The sequence below is a fragment of the Zootoca vivipara genome, chromosome 1 (assembly GCF_963506605.1).
Source record: "Zootoca vivipara chromosome 1, rZooViv1.1, whole genome shotgun sequence".
Classification (NCBI taxonomy): domain Eukaryota; kingdom Metazoa; phylum Chordata; class Lepidosauria; order Squamata; family Lacertidae; genus Zootoca; species Zootoca vivipara.
This window is the reverse complement of record NC_083276.1, coordinates 96,189,845-96,209,214: the sequence shown is the minus strand read 5'-3', so window position 1 is coordinate 96,209,214 and position 19,370 is coordinate 96,189,845. Positions and strand designations below refer to the sequence as shown.

Genomic DNA, 19,370 nt, shown 5'->3' with positions numbered 1-19,370 from the left:
CTGTTGAACAGGTTTGGTACATAGGGTTACCAGACTCAATAGTGAACAAGACTTCTGTGCCTTTAATTGCCCTGCTCTCTTTTGAGTCTGGAAACCTTAAAGAGAAACCAGCAGACCCTTTGTTTAATTTCCAAGCAAAGGGTCTGCTACCGGTAGTTTCTCTTTAAGGTTTCCAGACTCAAAAGATCACTAATTTCTGCTTTCAAGGTGAACAGTGAAGAGAGATTGGAATGCTCCTGAATTAATGGGTATACAATTTAAAGAGACTGACTTTGTGTAGAGAGAAACTGATTTTTTTTAAAAAATATATATATAGGAAAGCATTTAAAATAGCAAAAGTTCCTGTAAATGGATTTCTACTTGTTGGAACTAGTAAAATTCATGCAGCCATTTCCCAATTTTGACAGCAACTGAACTGATGAGGATGATCATAAAAAACTGGTGAGTGTGTTCGTGTGCATTGTTTGCGTGTGTTGCAGTTAAAGAGGTATTTATTAGATATTATGTTCTCTTATTTACTACCTTCTCTTTATATAGCCAAAATAGCACCAACAAAGATGTGGGTATCAGCAGGATCAGTGTGCTTGCAGAAATTTATAATGATAACCATAGCAATAATGCTGATTATTATATGTTGTTGTTTAGTCGTTTAGTCGTGTCCGATTCTTCGTGACCTCATGGACCAGAGCACGCCAGGCACTCCTGTCTTGCACTGCCTCTCGCAGTTTGGTCAGACTCATGTTCGTAGCTTCGAGAACACTGTCCAACCATCTCATCCTCTGTCGTCCCTTTCTCCTTGTGCCTTCCATCTTTCCCAACATCAGGGTCTTTTCCAGGGAGTCTTCTCCTCTCATGAGGTGGCCAAAGTATTGGAGGCCTCAGCTTCAGGATCTGTCCTTCCAGGGAGCACTCAGGGCTGATTTCCTTAAGAATGGATACGTTTGATCTTCTTGCAGTCCATGGGATTCTCAAGAATCTCCTCCAGCACCATAAACATATTATAATTACCAATGCCATATTATAATACCAATGCTAATAATACCTAAAGGTGGAGTGTTCCCAAAGATTTAGCATGATCAATACACATGAAAACCTGATTGACTATTAAGGGGAGAGGAATGGAATAAAATATACTAGAATGTGATGTGTTGCTGGCTAGCTGAAATCCTGAACAAACTCCATACTGCAGCTATTGCAAGTTGCACCACTGAAAAATAATGGTAAGCAACAATAAATAATATAAGAGAGACCAGGTAGACTATTCATGAATTTCTTAAGAGAGGCAGAGAGGAATAAAGGAGGGTGGGATTGTGTAAGGAACCTTTGGGTTTTTTCTTTCCCCAATAAACCACAAGTTTACCCTCTCTGCCCCACCCCAGCTGCACAAATCTCCCAAGCTGAATTATCAGTTCAATATATATCACCGGAAAAAATGCTGGAACTAAGCAAAACAAATTTCAGTCCTTTTGTACACCATTCACAAAAGGTAGACACACTTGATATTTTCAAATTACAATGTTAGAACAGCACTCAGAGACTTCAGTGGCACTTTTAGATAATTTTTATCTGAAAACGCCATTGAAAAAGATGGTCTAAATCAAATGAGCGGAGCTCCCCTCCTGAATGGTTTATCAAAACCTTTCCATCTCATTTTAAAATTCAGTGCACAAAGCAAGAAAAGAAAAACAGTGTATTAATTAGCTATCTTCATTTCCCCTTTCCTACACCTTTTTCCAAATCTTTTTCTAGATGTATTGCTTGTATTTCAGGGGGCTGTTACAATCTCTTCCTGACAATATTTATATAGCTGCCATGAGAATTTGTTTAACGGCAGGATATAAATACCCAAACTAAATCAAAATGAAATGAAATTTAGGAGCCAGACTGACTAATATAACACCTTAAGGAGGAATAAAAATGGCAAGTGATATATTTAGCTCTATATTGCCTCCTCCACACAGGGAAAAAATGAGAATGCTTTCAAGTGCTTTCAAGGGTGGGAAGTGGCACAGTGTTGTGTATACAGCCAGGCACTGGCACTCTAGCATCCCTGGTGTCCTTCTAAGAGAGCCTTTAACCTTGTGCACCATAAGCTCATGAAGTATGCAGGGTCAAATGCATGTTTAATTCTCCCAACTTTACTACTGGGACTAAATGAACACTAAGACAGCCCAGGGAATCCTAGCTGCCAACACAGGCTGAGTTAAACCTGCAGTGAGATACTAAGTGTAGCAAGTAGAGGAATCTGACTAGGGTACTGTGACACACCGCTCTGCCAGCTCTCAATTTCTGTCTACCCAACTCCCTAGAAGGGTAACATATGCCCGGACAGTAGTTTGAATCAGAAGAAAAACAGAATGATATACAGTGGTTCAAAATGTATGCCCAGATCAGAACACAATACTGTATATCACTTAAACTCTCTCTCTCTCTCTCTCTCTCTCTCTCTCTCTCTCTCTCTCTCTCTCTCTCTCTGTGTGTATATATATGGGGGGGGGGTTGTATAGTTTATCAATCAGAACATATAACACATAAATATGGCAGACAATTAAATAATGAAAATCTTGAATATAACTGCCAAGGTCTTGCCACAGCTGGTATAACGGGCATGTAGTTAATCTCTTATGGGCTGTGGAAGAAGCAATTATGGAAACAGAAATCAATATCCTCCTTGGAAATGAAGAAGCATGTAATACTGATTCCAGCTGAAGGCAACTTATCCAAGGTAGGCTAGGTTTCATATTTATAGGTTTTGTATGCAAAACCGACAGTTTGGCATGACCTTCAGAATATTAGCCAGGGTTGACACAAAGGTCAAGCAATACACACTCTGACTGCCAGGAAGGAAGAGAGGATGAGGGCTGGGGCACTGGGGCAAAAAGAAAGGCCATATCTGACTTAGACATGATCTAGAATTACTGTAACTTAAGTCAGGGGTATGGAACCTTTTAGAGTCTGAGGACATGAAAACACAGAAAGCTGCCCTATATACTGAATCAGACCAATGGTCCATATAGCTCAGTACTGTCTACACTGTATACAAGCAACTCTCAGGATTTCATATTAGAGTCTCTTCCAACAGTACCTGGAGACATAGGGGGTTGAATATGGGACCTTCTTCATGCAAAGTAGCTGCTCTAGCACTGAGCTACATTGTTAAAAATGGGATTATTATATATATTTATTGATGTTAACACAGAAGTGGCATGCAAGCAGGGCAGCATTGCTCACCTAGCTTCCAAACACTACCAGATACTAAGAGGGGAAGGAGCAAGGCAGCATGAGGTAGCATGAAGGTTCTGTGCAGAAGCTTGCAATTCTAGGTGTCCTAACCCCCAGATCAACTAGCTAGAAGGGATTAAAAAGGAACAGTGTCACCTCTCTATTTGTAGAGAAGAGCTCTGCTGGCAAAGGAGCACATCCACTGCATATGCCTTACTACACCTGCAGCCAGCCCAGTAGTATAATCCACATTGACAATGACGCTTCTGCACGCAACCAGTGCTAGGTCCCCAAATGGGCATTTTAGGGGTGGAGCAGAGGAAGCTTCAGATCTGCTAAATCCAAGCTCCCTTCATTTTTTGGAGAGGAGCTGTGAAATAGGAGCATCTGTGAAATAGGAGCCAGATTGAAAAATAAAGATACACACAGGGTAAGTCCAACCCCTTACATTTTGCACCACGCCTTGGGCAAGCCAGCAGAGCTTCAGAAGTGGTATACCATCTGCCACATCATACATCCTCCCCCCCCAACCCCCACTTAGGATATTTCATGGCAATATTTTCATTTTCCAATCCATTCAAAATGTGCAGCACGCTTCCCCTCGTTTCCTGGAAGGTAAAAGACAGGGAATCCACAGATCGTATTATATGATACAGCAGAGGCGTTTGAGGGAAATGATTGTCAGTATAACCTTGAGAACCACTTTATCTGATAAAGAGACTGTACAAGGAATTCCAGATGGATAAACACTCTTCAAAACTTACAGTAATGCTTCTTCTTGCTAGCAGGGAAAGCTTAATTTGACAACAGGGGAAAACAGCACATTTCATAGTTCCAAGGAAGAGGAAGACAATCATTCTGCTGCTTTTTACAGAACAAAATGCAAGCAGATAAGATATAAAAAATGAATTCTTTTTTAATTTTTCCATAAACAGGTACATATACACATTTGAAACAAAACCAAGCAAATATTAAAATAATAGAAACAGAAAAAAGAAAAAGAACTTGCTAGTTTTACAGTGCAGAGGAAAATTTGAATAAAATAGGATTTAAAATCTGAATGCAAAAGGTAAATTCACATAACTTTCTAAATAAATATTTCATAGACTGGGATCCAAAGAGCTATTTTAGGTGCACAGTAGGATTTGGCATGTCTAGCTGAATTTTTCATATAACTATTTTTCTTTTAGCAGCAGAACTTTCATGCCATATTTAAACTGCTTATGAAACTCCTCATTTTTAAATAACTTTGCTATGTTTGACACACATAAACCCAAAGTCCCATTTGGAACCAGCCATTGGGATTACTGTAGAAGGCAAAGCCATTTCAAAACTGCTTCTCAATTGATTTTTGTTTGTTTGTTTGTTTTTCTATATTCTTGTGACTATTTTGATACGATTCAACACAAAGCACTTGCCAAGTAGGTTGCATTTGGAGGAGGTGAGCCCCAATTGCCTAATTATAGTGTCCTAATATACTGAGCAGGGATGCAGGTGGCACTGTGGGTTAAACAACAGAGCCTGGGGCTTGCTGATCAGAAGGTCAGCAGTTCGAATCCCTGCGACGGGGTGAGCTCCCGTTGCTCAGTCCCAGCTCCTGCCATCCTAGCAGTTCAAAAGCACGTCAAAGTGCAAGTAGATAAATAGGGACCGCTACAGCGGGAAGGTAAACGGTGTTTCCGTGTGCTGCTCTGGTTTACCAGAAGCGGCCACATGACCTGGAAGCTGTACGCCGGCTCCCTCAGCCAATAATGTGAGATGAGCGCACAACCCCAGAGTCGGTCACGACTGGACCTAATGGTCAGGGGTCCCTTTACCTTTTTTTAATATACTGAGCAAATACCAAGACAGAATGTCACATCAACATGTAAGTCACTCAGAGAGTCATAGAATCATACAAATTGGAAGGGTCCCCGAGTCAACTAGTCCAACCCCCTGTAATGCAGGAATCCTGCCCACAGCCATCCCTGGGTGGGCTTGAATCATCAACCTTCTGGTTAACAGCCAGATACACTGACCCATTGTGCCACTGACACTCCTCCCCAACTGCACTTCCCAGCCAATATCAGGTATATCAAGTGGAATTGCCAAAGTCATTTTTCCCTGGATGCCCACCCCCTTTTTATTTATTTATTTTAATTCCAAATGTATAAAGCTCAATGTGCACAAGTTAAATGCTCATAAATTGTGAGTTACCGGTACCTGTACTTGCAAATGACAGGTAGCAATAATACCAGGGCTGAATGCCAATAGCTGTACAAGTTCCATGTACCTGAGGCTTTATGCTTGTACTACTTCAGGACGTACTCCCATGGAACAGGAAATAGATGGGACTTTCAAAAGTAGTTTGTGAAGTAGCACAGATTTGTGTTCAAAGAAAAATAAATGTACAGCCCCACTGGCACCCCTGAAGTAGCTCTTCTTATCCCAGCCCACTTGATGATGGCATTCAGATTTTTCAGGTTACACAAGTCAGAATTATTTCCCTCATAGTGGCTAAAGCTAGCAGGCAATGTTTGCTGGTGTCTGAACAGCAACAGTTTTAAGCTTATTCTGAAGCTGTAAACACATAGGAGACAGACTGCAATTCCAAGAACTTTATAGTCATTCCTTGACTGTAGAGTAAATAACTTGCTTGGTTCACACATTACATTAAATCATAGTTTAAGCAATCTATGGCTTCATAACAAAGCTTAGCTTTCACTTATGAGGCATTTTGGGAGAGAAACAAACCATGAGCCAGTATTGAAACACAACAAGCCAAACCATGGCTTGTTTCCTGGCAGCATGACAATCACAGGAGTGGGTGACCAGCAAAGAACTCTCAGTTTCATCAACATGCACCAGTATATTGCTCATTCACACAAAACCATGGTTTATTTTAACTGCAGTTTAATGCAACATGCAAATCATGCCAGTCTTTCTTTCCAGACACAGTACAATGCTAATTTAAACACAAACTAAAATCAATATGTATTTCAATCACAGCAATATTCATGAAGCTCACCTCCTTATAAATGGGATAACTGTCTTGTCTTACTAAAAGACTTAACTGTTTTCAGGGCTGTAGGCATCTGCTACATGTATGCCAATATCTTGGTATGCATGAAGTACACTTGATCTCTATGAAGTAGTGTTATCAATGCTATCCTTCTCTAACGCCATGCTGCTTTCAACCAATTTGATGAGTAAAGCAACTATGGGAAATTAGTCGAAACAGCAGAGTTTAACTTGAAACAGCCTCATACTCTATTTACAGTGGACGCTTGGGTTGCGAACATGATCCGTGCGGGAGGCACGTTCGCAACCCTCAGCGTTCGCAACCTGCAGCACCACGTCTGCGCACACGCGGGTTGCGATTCGGCGGTTCTGCGCAAAGCGTGATTTAGTGCTTCTGTGCATGCGTGAGTGCCAAAACCCGGAAGTAACCTGTTCCGGTACTTCCGGGTTCGGCGCGGTGCGCAACCCAAAAACGTACAACCTGAAGTGTCTGTAACCCGAGGTAAGACTGTACTCTACAATCACATTTCTCAGTAGCTTATTGCCACTTCTATGCATTTCCATTTAATACAGTATTCAGTAGCTACCTTAAAGGTTTAAGTTAATGGGAGCACAAGTTCTACCAAAAAAAATTGTAAGGTGTAAGATGACTTGTACTATTTTTTTTCATTCTGCAACAGTCTTTTAGTGTAATTAGTTACAGGTAGGTAGCCGTGTTGGTCTGAGCTGAAGCGAAATAAAAAAATTCCTTCAGTAGCACCTTAAAGACCAACTAAGTTTTTATTTTGGTATGAGCTTTCGTGTGTATGCACACTTCTTCAGATACCACTTCTTCAGATACACTTCTGAAGAAGTGGGCATACACACGAAAGCTCATTCCAAAATAAAAACTTGGTTGGTCTTTAAGGTGCTACTGAAGGAATTTTTTTATTAGTGTAATTAGGTCAGTCAAGAATGAAAGTGGCTGCAAAGTAGCTATGTAAAGGACTAGTCTGATAAGCTAACAAGGTGTTCATCTCCATCCAAGTCCTAGCTGACACAAGCACAGATGTGTATCAAATCCTTCAGCAAAATGCAACTTTAAATGAAACACTGAGAGTTTGGACATCTCCATGGAGATGATGGCAGTGGGGAAAATAATGTAATTTTATTTTGGGCAAGACAGAACACCGGTGCATTCATTTGCTGAGATACTCCTTCATGTGTTAGAGCAGCGTTTCTCAACCGCTGTTCCGCGGCACACTAGTGTGCCGCGAGACGCTGGCTGGTGTGCCGCGACGTGCGGCGACGAGAAGGGTGATTTGCATTGTCACGTGCCTGGCGGCCGCCAATAAAAACCACTGACCCACCGGGAATTTGAGAAATTAAGCAATAAATGTACACTAAGCTTCAAAAGAAAGTACTCACAGCAAGTTTACATACCATAGTTAAAAATAGCTGCTTCAAACATGTTCCAGTAACTTTTACAATCTCAGCAGTGATGGGCTTATGCATGTAGATTTTTTTACCCTCAAAGGCAGGCATAGGGAAACTCAGCCTTCAAGATGTTTTGGGAGTACAACTCCCATGATCCGTAGCTAACAGGACCAGTGGCCAGGGATGATGGGAATTGTAGTCCCAAAACATCAGGAGGGCCGAGTTTGCCTATGCCTGCTCTAAGGAGCATCTTATGGTGATTGACTATGCAGTATCTGGTGGTCTTGGAGAGCCAACATTCCTTGTAAGCATCCATTTTCCCCCTCCCTCCAAAAAACAAATTTGGGAATGGATCAGACAAGGTCCAAGCCAGGAGAGCAGGGAGTTCTTTCTCACCTATGTCAGTGGCAGTTCAATTTCAGTTCAATTCCAGCAATTGCTGGCTTTACTGTCCATTAGCCATGCAAAGGAGTGAGCTCTGTGGCTTAAGACAAGCTTACAAATGGTAGGTTGTTAGCAATAAGATACATCAGTGGACTCTGAACTCCCTTCAGTAAGAATTCTCAGAGCCCACAGGGCATGTTAACCTGATCCAGGGAAGCAATTATTTCAAACACCCTTGAAATCCAGAATGAGTAGGACTAGTCATGTTATAGGCAGGCGGGTGATATAAATCAATTGGATACAAGTTGTTTCATCCAAGACAATGAAACACAACAGTCCACTAGTATCCAGCGGTACCCATCCTTTCTACTGGGCATAATGGTATGCTTCAAACATTTAAAAACATTCCTTATCAGTATTATACAATAACATTGGTCACTTAGAGCAGTTTTAAGGAATGTCATATGGCTCCTTTGCTGCTTATGTTTAGAAGGCAGTTGAAACATATCAGGCTTTTGAGCCCTTCTAGATATTTAGACTGCTCTGCTGTTATTATTTTAGACTGCTTAGTGTTTTATTATTTTTAAGTGTCTTATTGTACACTATGCTCTGATCTACTTTGGGAGGAAAAGCAAGATGCAATGGTTCAAAATAAAGTCTCGGTGTTTGTGCGTAGTTCAGGGAGTTACAAGAATAAAGGTAGCTGAAGTAAATGCTCTCCCACTTCACAAAACTCAGCCCTGGATGCCAAACTTTGCAGCTTCAAAATTATTGCATGCACACAGTGGCAGAGGAAGGCTCTCAGGCACCTGGTGCGGTGCACCAAGGGGCAGGGCAAAACGCCCACAGGGGCAGGGTGCGCATCGCCCATATGGACGGTGAGCACGGCGTGGGGCGTCAGCCGCCCTACAGCTGGTGGGGAGGCAGCTGGCAGACAGCACAGAGCCTGCGGGCACCTGAGTGCCAGCCGCCATTTTGTCACCCCCCCTCAGGGTGACACCTGGGGCGGGCTGCACCCCCCTTCCTACGCCCCTGTGCACACACTGTTCAGGGATAATATAGGATATAAGTATAGGAGTGAAATGATTGCTCACTCTTTGCTATGATTAGCCAATGAAGATTTCGGAAGATTATTCACTTACTCATGTCAAGCCTTTTCTGCAGCAACCAAAAAGAAATCCATGCCTTTTAGAGAGTTACACAGACAAATACAATATATTTCACAAGATGTGTTATCTAGATCAAGAACAACATTCAGCTTCCCATTCTAGATAATTGAAGCTCTCTTAAGAGTGACTTCCCCTGACTGCTGAAATTTCAAAGGCTTCATTTTCCTGGAGCAGACAGAAAATTAGTCACTAGCCTCAAACAGCAGGAAGAGTTGGAATCAGGAAGTTGGAAACATTAAGGTAACCTACCGAAACTCATTAAATAATTTATGACTGAGATGGAAATTGTAGTGATTCAACAACAGTATGGAATGATCAGTAGGGGTGACCAACATATTCACTGGACCCATACTGTTGCAGAAGAACTAAGAATGTATCACTCTCAGCTAAAATGCAAATATCTGGGAGAAGAAAAGATGTGTTATAATCCCCAAAGATGTGTTAACATAAAGTTCATCAACTTTTAGTTATTTGTACACTGAAATAAACAATAATAAAAAGATGTGCCTACACCAGTAGCTGTAGCTATTTATTATTATTATTATTATTAAGCAGCTGTAAATCCACTGGTCCAAACTTACTGCATACATTAGGTGGTCTTAGGCAAGAGCCCACAAGTTTAATAGACAGGATCTGGCAACTTCTGACCAAGAAGCTATGCCCGCACCCTTCTACCCTTCTCCTAAGAATTTAGAGGATGGCTGTGGTTTGGGGGTGGGGGGCGGTATCTGTCTTGTCATGGTGCACTTAGAGGTTCTCTCAGATTATCCAAAAAGGCAACCATGCTGCGCAATTCCCTGTCATCCTCCTAAACTGTTTCATGCTCTGTTTTCTTATGTAAATTTATCACAATTGTCACTGTAACAGAATACTCCCTCCAGTCAGGGATAAATGCAGAGTCCTGGGGCTTGCAAAAGCTGGCTAGCTATCAAAGCCAGGCAAGATCTATGGAACCTTGCTTTAGGAAAGCCATCACTGACAGAACCCCAGCTGCACTTTCTACCACCTTTACAGATCTGCTTTGCAAAATTGTTGTAAGGATTACTGAGATAATACATGCAAAATGCTTGAAGTGTACAAAATGCAAGAAAAAAGATTAAGTATATACAGAAGTCAAAGTGAACAAGAAATATATATAATTTCTATTTCAGCTGTCAACCATAAGCTCCTAAAACAGTTTACAGATCAAAACGTTATTCACAAGAAAACCGCAATAATTACTAATCGACAAACTAGGATTGGTGTTGGTATAGCAAAACTCACCAATAAAAGTCCGGGGGGGGGGGAGTTAACATGGCACCTAAATCATCAAAGCACATCACAACTTAACTCGGGTGCAACAAAAACAAAGTGACAATCCAAAATGTTACACTTTGATATCCTTTCACTGATGGCCTACTGCCCGTAGCAAACACAGTGAGAAGCCCATTGTTACTCCTAAAGCAACAGGACAGCCTTTGCCAATGTTGCGTCTTCCAGATAGTCTGAATTACAGCTCTTATCAGCCCCAGACAGCACTGTGGGAGATGTGGTTGAAAGATCTGGAAGGCACCAGGTTAGCAAAGGCTGTGATTGGACTTCCTCTAATAGCACCACTAATATCACACAGTGCTAGTTGCTCACAATCCCAGTGTTGTAAAGAAATTGAGGGAAGATGTCAACCTGTCCTCATGCCCATTCTGCTGATTTATCCATGTGGACCGCAAAAAAGTCCAGTGAAAATTAGCATCCTCTTTCTCTACCTTTACTTTCAGGGCTGGTCCACCCATGAAGTAAGGTGAGGTGACTGCCTCAGGTGCAATATCCATAGGGGCAGCAGATCCAGCCTCCAAGGAATGCCTCACTCGCAGTTGAAAAAAAAATGTTTTAAATATAACAAATATACAGTGGTATCTCGACTTACGAAGGCGATCTGTTCCGCGACGCTCTTCATAAGTCGAAACCTTTGGTTGTCCATGTTGCGCATGCGCGATTTTGCGCTTCTGCGCGTGCGCCGACCCTGCACGCTGCTTCTGCGCAGGCGCAGAACACACGCACGGCAAAAAGACTTCCGGGTTTGCCAACTTTGTAAGTCGAAACCTTCGTAAGTCGAGGCATTCGGATGTCAAGGTACCACTGTAAATATATATACAATATAAATACAAATATAAATATATAAATATATGATGAGGATTATAATGTGTGTTTCTACTAATAATACTGGAACTAAGAAATTATCTTGTGATTTTTCTTTAAAAAGCATTTTTTTTAAAAAAATTAAATTTTAAGTTATTGGCATTTTGCTGTCGTTTTGGAAGTAAGTGAAAAGCTGATAAGATTCATCTTATGTGTTCAAACTTACAGCTTTCAAAAACCCAACCTTTTTATAAAAAAGGCTCCTGTTGTTATTGACTGCGTACACCATCTTCCTCTTTCATGTACAGTATACAAAATGTAAAACTCATTGGCCAAGTCAGTAATCAAAACAAAAATGATACTGGCCAAAAACTACTCAGAAATACAATCTGTATCTGTTCATAAACAGCTCTGTATCTGTAAAAGCAGCCATTTATGTAAGGCTTTGTCTGTTTCTATAAATATCCCTTTACCAGAATATTTTAAGAATTCCATCTATTTATAATGTTCTCTGAGCATCCCTATTAATAGGAAGAAGGGTGTTTTTTTGTTTTAGATTATTACACCACAACGGTCTCTCGGGCTATTTTAAAGGTCATTTTATTGGTCTTCATAATGCAAAATACAGAGGTAACATACCTCTCCAATACAGTATGTCTTGACAAGAAATGAGGCCTACTGATGCACTGAAGCCTAACAAGAGGCTAATTACCATCACCAATAGACAATAAGAACAGAACTGAAACCTTTATATATGACTGAGATTCACTGCATGACAAGAGTCCAGAATACAAACTTAGAAGCTATTTTAGTAAAAAAAAAAAAAAGGAGAAGAAGAAGTCAAATGATTCAAAGGATTACAACATGTAACATTTCACACACACATTGACCCCCCAGAGTCACATCCCAATTATGATATGGGAAGAATAAATCTTCTACCAGACTATAATGTAGAAGGCTAAAATATTAAGAGCAACCTCCATATAAAAGTTAAGGAGGCATACAGCAATCCTTCATTAACCCTCTCTCACCCAGTTAGTTCTCCTTTTGTTTTTCTTGAATACAGAAAACTATGATTGCAGATGTGAGTCCATATGCAGTGGTGTTAAACACATTCACATAAACTTTAAACCTATTCAATAAGTCCTTAAAAACCACATACTTGACATACTTTCATTGCAGCTGTATCATGAAACAACTGGAAACAAACACAACTAAACTAAAAGACACAACTTCTGGCCACCAGCCTTCAACAGATAACAAATATTAGATTATTAAAACAGAAATAAATGACTATGCAATTTTATCTAATTAAGCAAGCACTCAAACATCTAATTAAGCAAGACTCAGCTACATTAGTCAAAAAACAACATTTTGAATGCATTATAAACATGCAACACCAGATGGTGCCAGAGAGCAAAACAAATTTCTATGCATTTTTTACATAGCTTTTTTTCTTTAGTTTTAACAGTTTCTGACTTATTTATAGCGGGGTTGCCCCCCCCCCCAGTGTGTAGATCCACCCTATGAGCACTTTAGCAGACTTTTTGTATTGTCAACTTATCTGCAAAGCAAATTTTCCTCAAGTGTCAGCATTTGATTAGGTGGGACATAGTATGAAGGTACATAACTGAGTGGGAGGCTGCATGGGTAACCCATGTATCCGCCTGAATATAAATTCCAATCTATTATAGTGGAATCCCTTATTTACGTCACTGGCTCCTGTATCCATTCTAGCTTGCTTTGGCTTTTACTTGTGTGACCCATAATGAACCATACCCCAAAGCCCAACACCAGAAATTGCATAAGACAGAAACAACATGAAATGTGAAAAGTGAATCATCTGCTCAGTTCACAAATTGCTTCTAATTGGAAACTTCAACTGCAACCAACCAAGTATTCATATGTTCTGTATAAATGCATATAACCTGAGTAGGCCAATTGGCTCAGTTCATGACATCATGACCCATTCATCATATCCCTGGAGCAGTATCATAGTTTTTTTAACAAACTTCTTTGTGCTTTTTTTAAATAAATAAAAAAGGTACACAAAAGGAACAGGTTTACATTTAATTGAATAAGCATACACTCAGTTCTTTGTAAATGAAAAAAGGCAAACACTCTGCTTAAAATATGGAGGGATTGAAGCAAGGCTAATCAATCATCACTGGGCTTGCATATATAGGTGAAACTCGGAAAATTAGAATATCGTCGAAAAGTGCATTCATTTCAGTAACGCAACTTAAAAGGGGAAACCAATATATGAGATAGATGCATGACATGCAAAGCAAGATATGTCAAGCCTTTATTTGTTGTAATTGTAATTATTTGTCATTAGGCGGGTCAAATATAAATGGAATGTAATTCATGAAATGTAATTGCAATGTTTATTTTTGTATTATTGTAACTATTTGTTTTATTACTGTGGAATTTCCAAAAGAAAGCATTTGTAAAAATAAAAATAAAAAATAAGTTGCTTTACTGAAATAAATGCACTTTTCGACGATATTCTAATTTTCCGAGTTTCACCTATAGCTAAATATGTCTTTTTCACAGCAAAGCTAATGGGAAGACAAGAAGTCAGGTTCTGTTTTTAAAGTCAGTTTGTAGGCATCTCAGTTGGCATATTGATTACCTGCTTAATTTTGACAACTTCATTTTGTAGATGCATAGATCTGTACTATTCTCAGCACACACTATTACTTACAAATTGCTTCTGCTCAGTGAAATCCTAAATGAAACACAACCAACTTCCCAGGGAACCTCACCATAAATAACCTGCTCCAGGTCTATGCCCTATCTTGCCTGCCATTAGGGTTGCCATATTTCAAAAAGTAAAAACCAGGACACCCCAAAAGTTTATAGTTTTTAGGAAGACTCCAAAAATTGTTGAGCTTTTTCTTTTACAAACCCCAGAGTTGCCCCAAAAGGCCCGATTTGCCAATTGACTTGCCCAAGATCCAGGAAAAAGTGCCACATTTCAGAAGGTGATCCTTCATTTACACAAGCATACATCTTCTTGCTCAAACATTACATGACACAGCATACAGTGAAAGCACTATGCAAGCAAGGCAAGAGATGTACAAACAACCCCTTTCCCAATTTCACTGCAGGGTGGAAAAAGACTGTTGACAGTTCGCAGTAAATCAAAGGACATCATTCCTGATCATATTCTGTATGCGCGCTTCTGGAAACATATGAATAGTTACTGTTGAAACAGAATGGCAAATTAAGAATGTCCAGATCATTCGAGCAATTTTTAGAACACTAAATAGATAAGGGTTTTGGCCAGTATAGTAAGTACTATTGAAAAGCAAAGCACCAACCTTTTGTCCCACCCTGAAAACTTTCCTCTTTCTGCTTGCTGACGTCTTGAAAATAAAAAGGATAATTGGGGTGTAGATGGGAGGAAAAGAGATAGGTATGGATTGATAGGGGAGTACTGTACAGTATATGATTGCATGTTTGTGTGCAGCCAAAGTTGTCTGGCCCAAAGTTGCTGCAGAAGACTCACCAAAGACAATAGGTGCTACTGTACTTTCTCCTTCTGCTTCTCAGGCTCTGTATCCTCTCTGAAGAGGTTTGGCAGAATGGGAAGACAGATTTAGAGTGATATATTTGTAGAATACTTTGAATTTATTTTATTTACTTATCAGTTTTATATACTGTCCCTCATCTGAGAATCAAAGGGCAGTTCACAGTATAAAAACACAAAAATAACGAACAAAAAAAATCCACCCCAATTTAAAAGGCCATAGATTGTTTAATTAGCCAAAGGTCTGGGAAAAGAATGTTTTTGCCTGGTGCCTAAATAGATGTAAAGATGGTGCCTCCCTGTGGAAAGCATGCCACAAATGGGGAGTCACAGCAGAAAAGGTCCATTCATGTGTTACCACACTCCAGACCTCTCATGGAGGAGAGACACAAAAAGAAAAGCCTCAGGTGATGATCACAGAGTACTGTAATGTAAAAGGAGGACAGGCTACATTCTTTCCTACTGAAGCCCCCTGCATAACACACACCAAGAATCTGTTCTGGGGGGACTAAGGTGTTCTGGGAAGACAGCATGGAAGGTAGTACAGGGTAAGGAGGAGTTGGAGAGACAGACAAAAAACCACTTCATCATTAGCAAAGCATCTACTCCACAAGAACAAAAGCTGCAATTCAAGGTCACAAATTGATTGCAATTCAGTATTTCCAACAGAAGCTGTAAATAAAGTGTACTCAAAGATGAATACTTGAGGAAACTGTCACTTTTCTCTTGTGCCAGGTCCATATATAAGGGTCATTTGATCATATTTTCCAACTTCACCGGTAATTTCACATAAAGTCCTCTAGCACAGCTCTCCCCAACCTTGTGCCCTCAGATATTGTTGGACTTCCAACTCTCATCATCACTTACTATTAGCTAAGATGGTTGAGGATGGTGGGGGTTGTAGTCCACCAACATCCTGGAATTCCAGTTTTAAGAACTCTGCTCTAGGAGAAATAAACTTTCAGAATACATTTATGCTAACAGGTGTGCTCATATACATGCTTTGCATGCAAAGAGTTCCAGGCTTTTTTTATGCTCAAATCTTTATTGCGTTAGCATACAGCCATAGCAAAATAAAACAATACAAAAATGCCAGAGACAAGCAACGAAACATAATTCAAGGCGGTATTGTTGGCGTAATGGCATTTAAATTACCCTAAGACAATGATGCAAAGGTTTAGGTGCCAGGCTTAATCCTTTGCATCTCCAGGTAGGCTGTGAAATTATGCAGCCCGAATCTGTAGAGAGCTACTTCCAGTCAGTATTCAGGATACTGATGAGTATTCTGGCTTGGTATAAGGCAGCTATCGCATGTTCCCTTGACCACAAGAATGTTTTCCTGCTACCTGTTACAATTCCTGCAAATTAGAAGGCTCTGGATATCCATCCTTGGGATGGAGGAGGGCCTCATCCCTACTGAGCTTTCACAAAGTTGTCACACCTTTTCTCATCTGGATTTAGTTTATTTTGAGGCATTTCAAATCTCTTACTTTTTGTTTTCATTTGCTCCTGCTTTAAGCTGCTAGGAAAACTGTTCTTAAATGATGTTTAAATTATCTATAATTGAAATCTTTTCAATAAAACGACTTGTCACCAAAAAAACCAACCCCCAAATTATGATGATATCCAATGTTAAGTCACACTTTTAGTAGCTATCAAAGGATTTAAACAGCTTTTAGTTCAATATTGCCCTTAGATCAGGCATATGCAAACTCGGCCCTTCAGATGTTTTGGGACTACAACTCCCATGATCCCTAGCTAACAGGACCAGTGGCCAAGGATGATGGGAGTTGTAGTCCCAAAACATCTGGAGGGCCGAGTTTGCCTATGCCTGCTTTAGATTAATAAGACCAGTCATTTTATTAGTTTAAAATTAAGGGTGTACAAATTTTATTTCTCTAACTGGAGGAGCAGAGTCACTGAAATCAATGGATTCAACTAATTTAGTTGAATAGCACCCATAGATTATTAGAAGCATCATTTATAGAATGCTACCAGCTTTCTTCTCTTTTCTTGGGAAATTAAGAATGTACCAAAAAAAATTCTTGGTACTGAATTTTCGTCAACATGTACCATACTGCCAGTCTCATAAAGTCAATGTCATCCTTATAACAACATTTTTGACTCTGGCTCTTTCGTCTTTTTATCTTTTCTCTAATTATCTTAACAGGAAAGTAATACTGAAATGCAGAAAATACATTAGCATAGCTGCCAAGTTATCCCTTTTTTTAAGGGATTTTCCCTTATACTGAATAGGCTTCCTCACGAGAAAAGGGAAAACTTGGCAGCTATGACATTAGTGCTAAGATAGATGTAGAAATGTACCAGGCTAGTTGCCTAAATTAGCTTGACAACTGAGAGCCTGCGTTTTGATGATGACTAGCATATTGATTTCTTAAGAATCTCAACTTTCTGGTTGAGAAATGTGTCTCCAGCACTTAAGTTCCTTAGCTCAGGCCTGGCCAAACTCGGCCCTCCAGATGTTCTGGGACTACAATTCCCATCACCCCTGACTACTGGTCCTGTTAGCTAGGGATGATGGGAGTTGTAGTCCCAAAACATCTGGAGGGCCGAGTTTGCCTATGCCTGCCTTAGATGAACATGCCCTGAGCAACTTTGCCCAAATTGTAACAACTGTAGCAGAACATAGCTACTCTGTAATGGCTAGCAAGAAACTCTGTAGTCAAAGGAATATAATTACAAAAAGTCTAGATTGCGGTGCTGGAAAAGCAATCAGAACTCGAGGTGGGGAGAAGCCATCTGACTGTAGATGGCAGTGTATCTACAGGCTTTCTATTCAAGTGCAGAACCTAGTCTCTGGCAACTGACTTTAGCAAGTTGCTAGCCATATGTGCTACATTCAAAAATGGGGCCCAAGTTGTCGTGGTGTCAATGTCAGCGATTTATGGCATATGTGACTGCCTCTGCAACCTTGTAAATCTAATCAGGCAGATACAAAAGACACCCTTTGTGGAGCAGAAACCAAGAAAGATGGCCCATTCCAGTTACTAGGCACATTTGTTGGCTCCTCCCTTCTAATAATTAAAAAATTCCCCACAAAAATGAGTTCTTCATAATTTATATAAGACAATATACTGTGAACCATACCAAAAATGATCACACAAACATGCAAAAAGTTGTGGTAACACCTACTAGTATGCTGTTCTGATCTGTGCCAAATTTTGTAATTAAGTCTAACCTTCATGTTTTCATTACATTTTAAACTAACAGGACAAAAATTCCCAATGCTTGGAAGATTACTTTGTTCTTCTCTTTACAAGCTTATATCTGTCCATTAGGCTGCTAAGAAAACTCAATGAGGCTTACAACACACACACACACACACACACACACACACACACACGGCAAAAAAATAACACGATTCAATAAAAACAGAGCAACAGAGACTTAACTCCAGTAGTACAAATGCATAATCAGATGGATAGCTCACAGGCACAACACAGAAATTTTATGTAGTCACCTCTGTCACAACATTTTAATTCTTTTTGGTATGGACACCTACTGTCTTAAAACACTCTTGTTGCAATCTTTGATGGATGCCATAACAAAATTAATTTGTTACTTGATTTAATGGATAGTTAAGTTTTGGCTCTTATTGATGCAATTTACAGGCTTTTAAGTCTGGAAATTGTGTTCTAATTATGGATTTCTATTTTACACTTGGCATTATATTTTGCAAGCCACCTTGAGTAATGACTTTCAAGGTAGGGTAAGCACTAGGCAGGTTCATAGACTCAAAGAACTGTAGAGTTGGAAGCAGTGTTAGAAACTGATATGAAAGCTAGGAGCTAAATGACTCCTTAAACCTAGGTTATGGGCGCAACAACGGAATGCCTAGACACACTTTTTTATAATAAGAATACAAAGCTGAAAATGAATGAATGACAGCTAAAATATGATGTTCATTTTTCACGTGGTCTAGTCCTTCACCTGCCCACCCCCTTAATATTCTTAAGAGGGTCTCTCCTCCAGTCTTCAGAGAGTAGCTGGAAGTGCAGAGGCAGGAAAAGGTCCACCTTTCCTTCCACTCTGCAGTTTTAATCTCAGAATTAGTGCTCAGAAACTGCTCGCACTAATGAAATTCCCTGTCGCAAAATGTGCCTAGGGTTGAAAGGGCCCCCAAGGGTTACCCTAGTCCAACTCCCTGAAATGCAGGGATTTCAACTCTCCAAAATAACAGTTCTCTTGGAGACTTAGGGGGAAATTCAATTAATGAGTTCCTATCAGGAGAAGCCCTGTGAAAGGAATTCTTCCTGCAAAATGGGGTTTTTCCTTATCTTTTGCCCCCATGAATTTGGTTCAGGGGAGTCTGAAGAACTCCCAGTAGAACAGTAGAGTATGAGACTGTTGCTACATATAGACCTAAGGAACAAAACAGAGCATGTTAACATTTTCTTAACTAAATTTAATTATGATCAACTGGAGTTTCCCCATCAACGCCAAAGGGTGTTGGATCAGATTTTTTTTCTCTCTTTCCTCAAAAGACAAAAATAAATAAATACAGCTGT

At 40.0% G+C, this 19,370-nt stretch overlaps 1 protein-coding gene across 2 annotated transcripts in view; it reads right to left on the bottom strand.

Annotated features, from left to right (window-relative positions):
• MGAT5 (alpha-1,6-mannosylglycoprotein 6-beta-N-acetylglucosaminyltransferase) overlaps nt 1-19,370 on the bottom strand; it is a 118,498-nt gene that overhangs the window by 94,304 nt on the left and 4,824 nt on the right. Inside the window, exon 2 of one of the 2 annotated variants that reach the window (XM_060279337.1) lies at nt 11,095-11,306. The exons of the other annotated variant lie outside the window; for it this stretch is intronic. The gene's annotated coding sequence lies outside the window, so the exon portion shown is untranslated. The remainder of the gene's footprint in view (nt 1-11,094; nt 11,307-19,370) is intronic. 2 annotated transcript variants of the gene reach the window in all.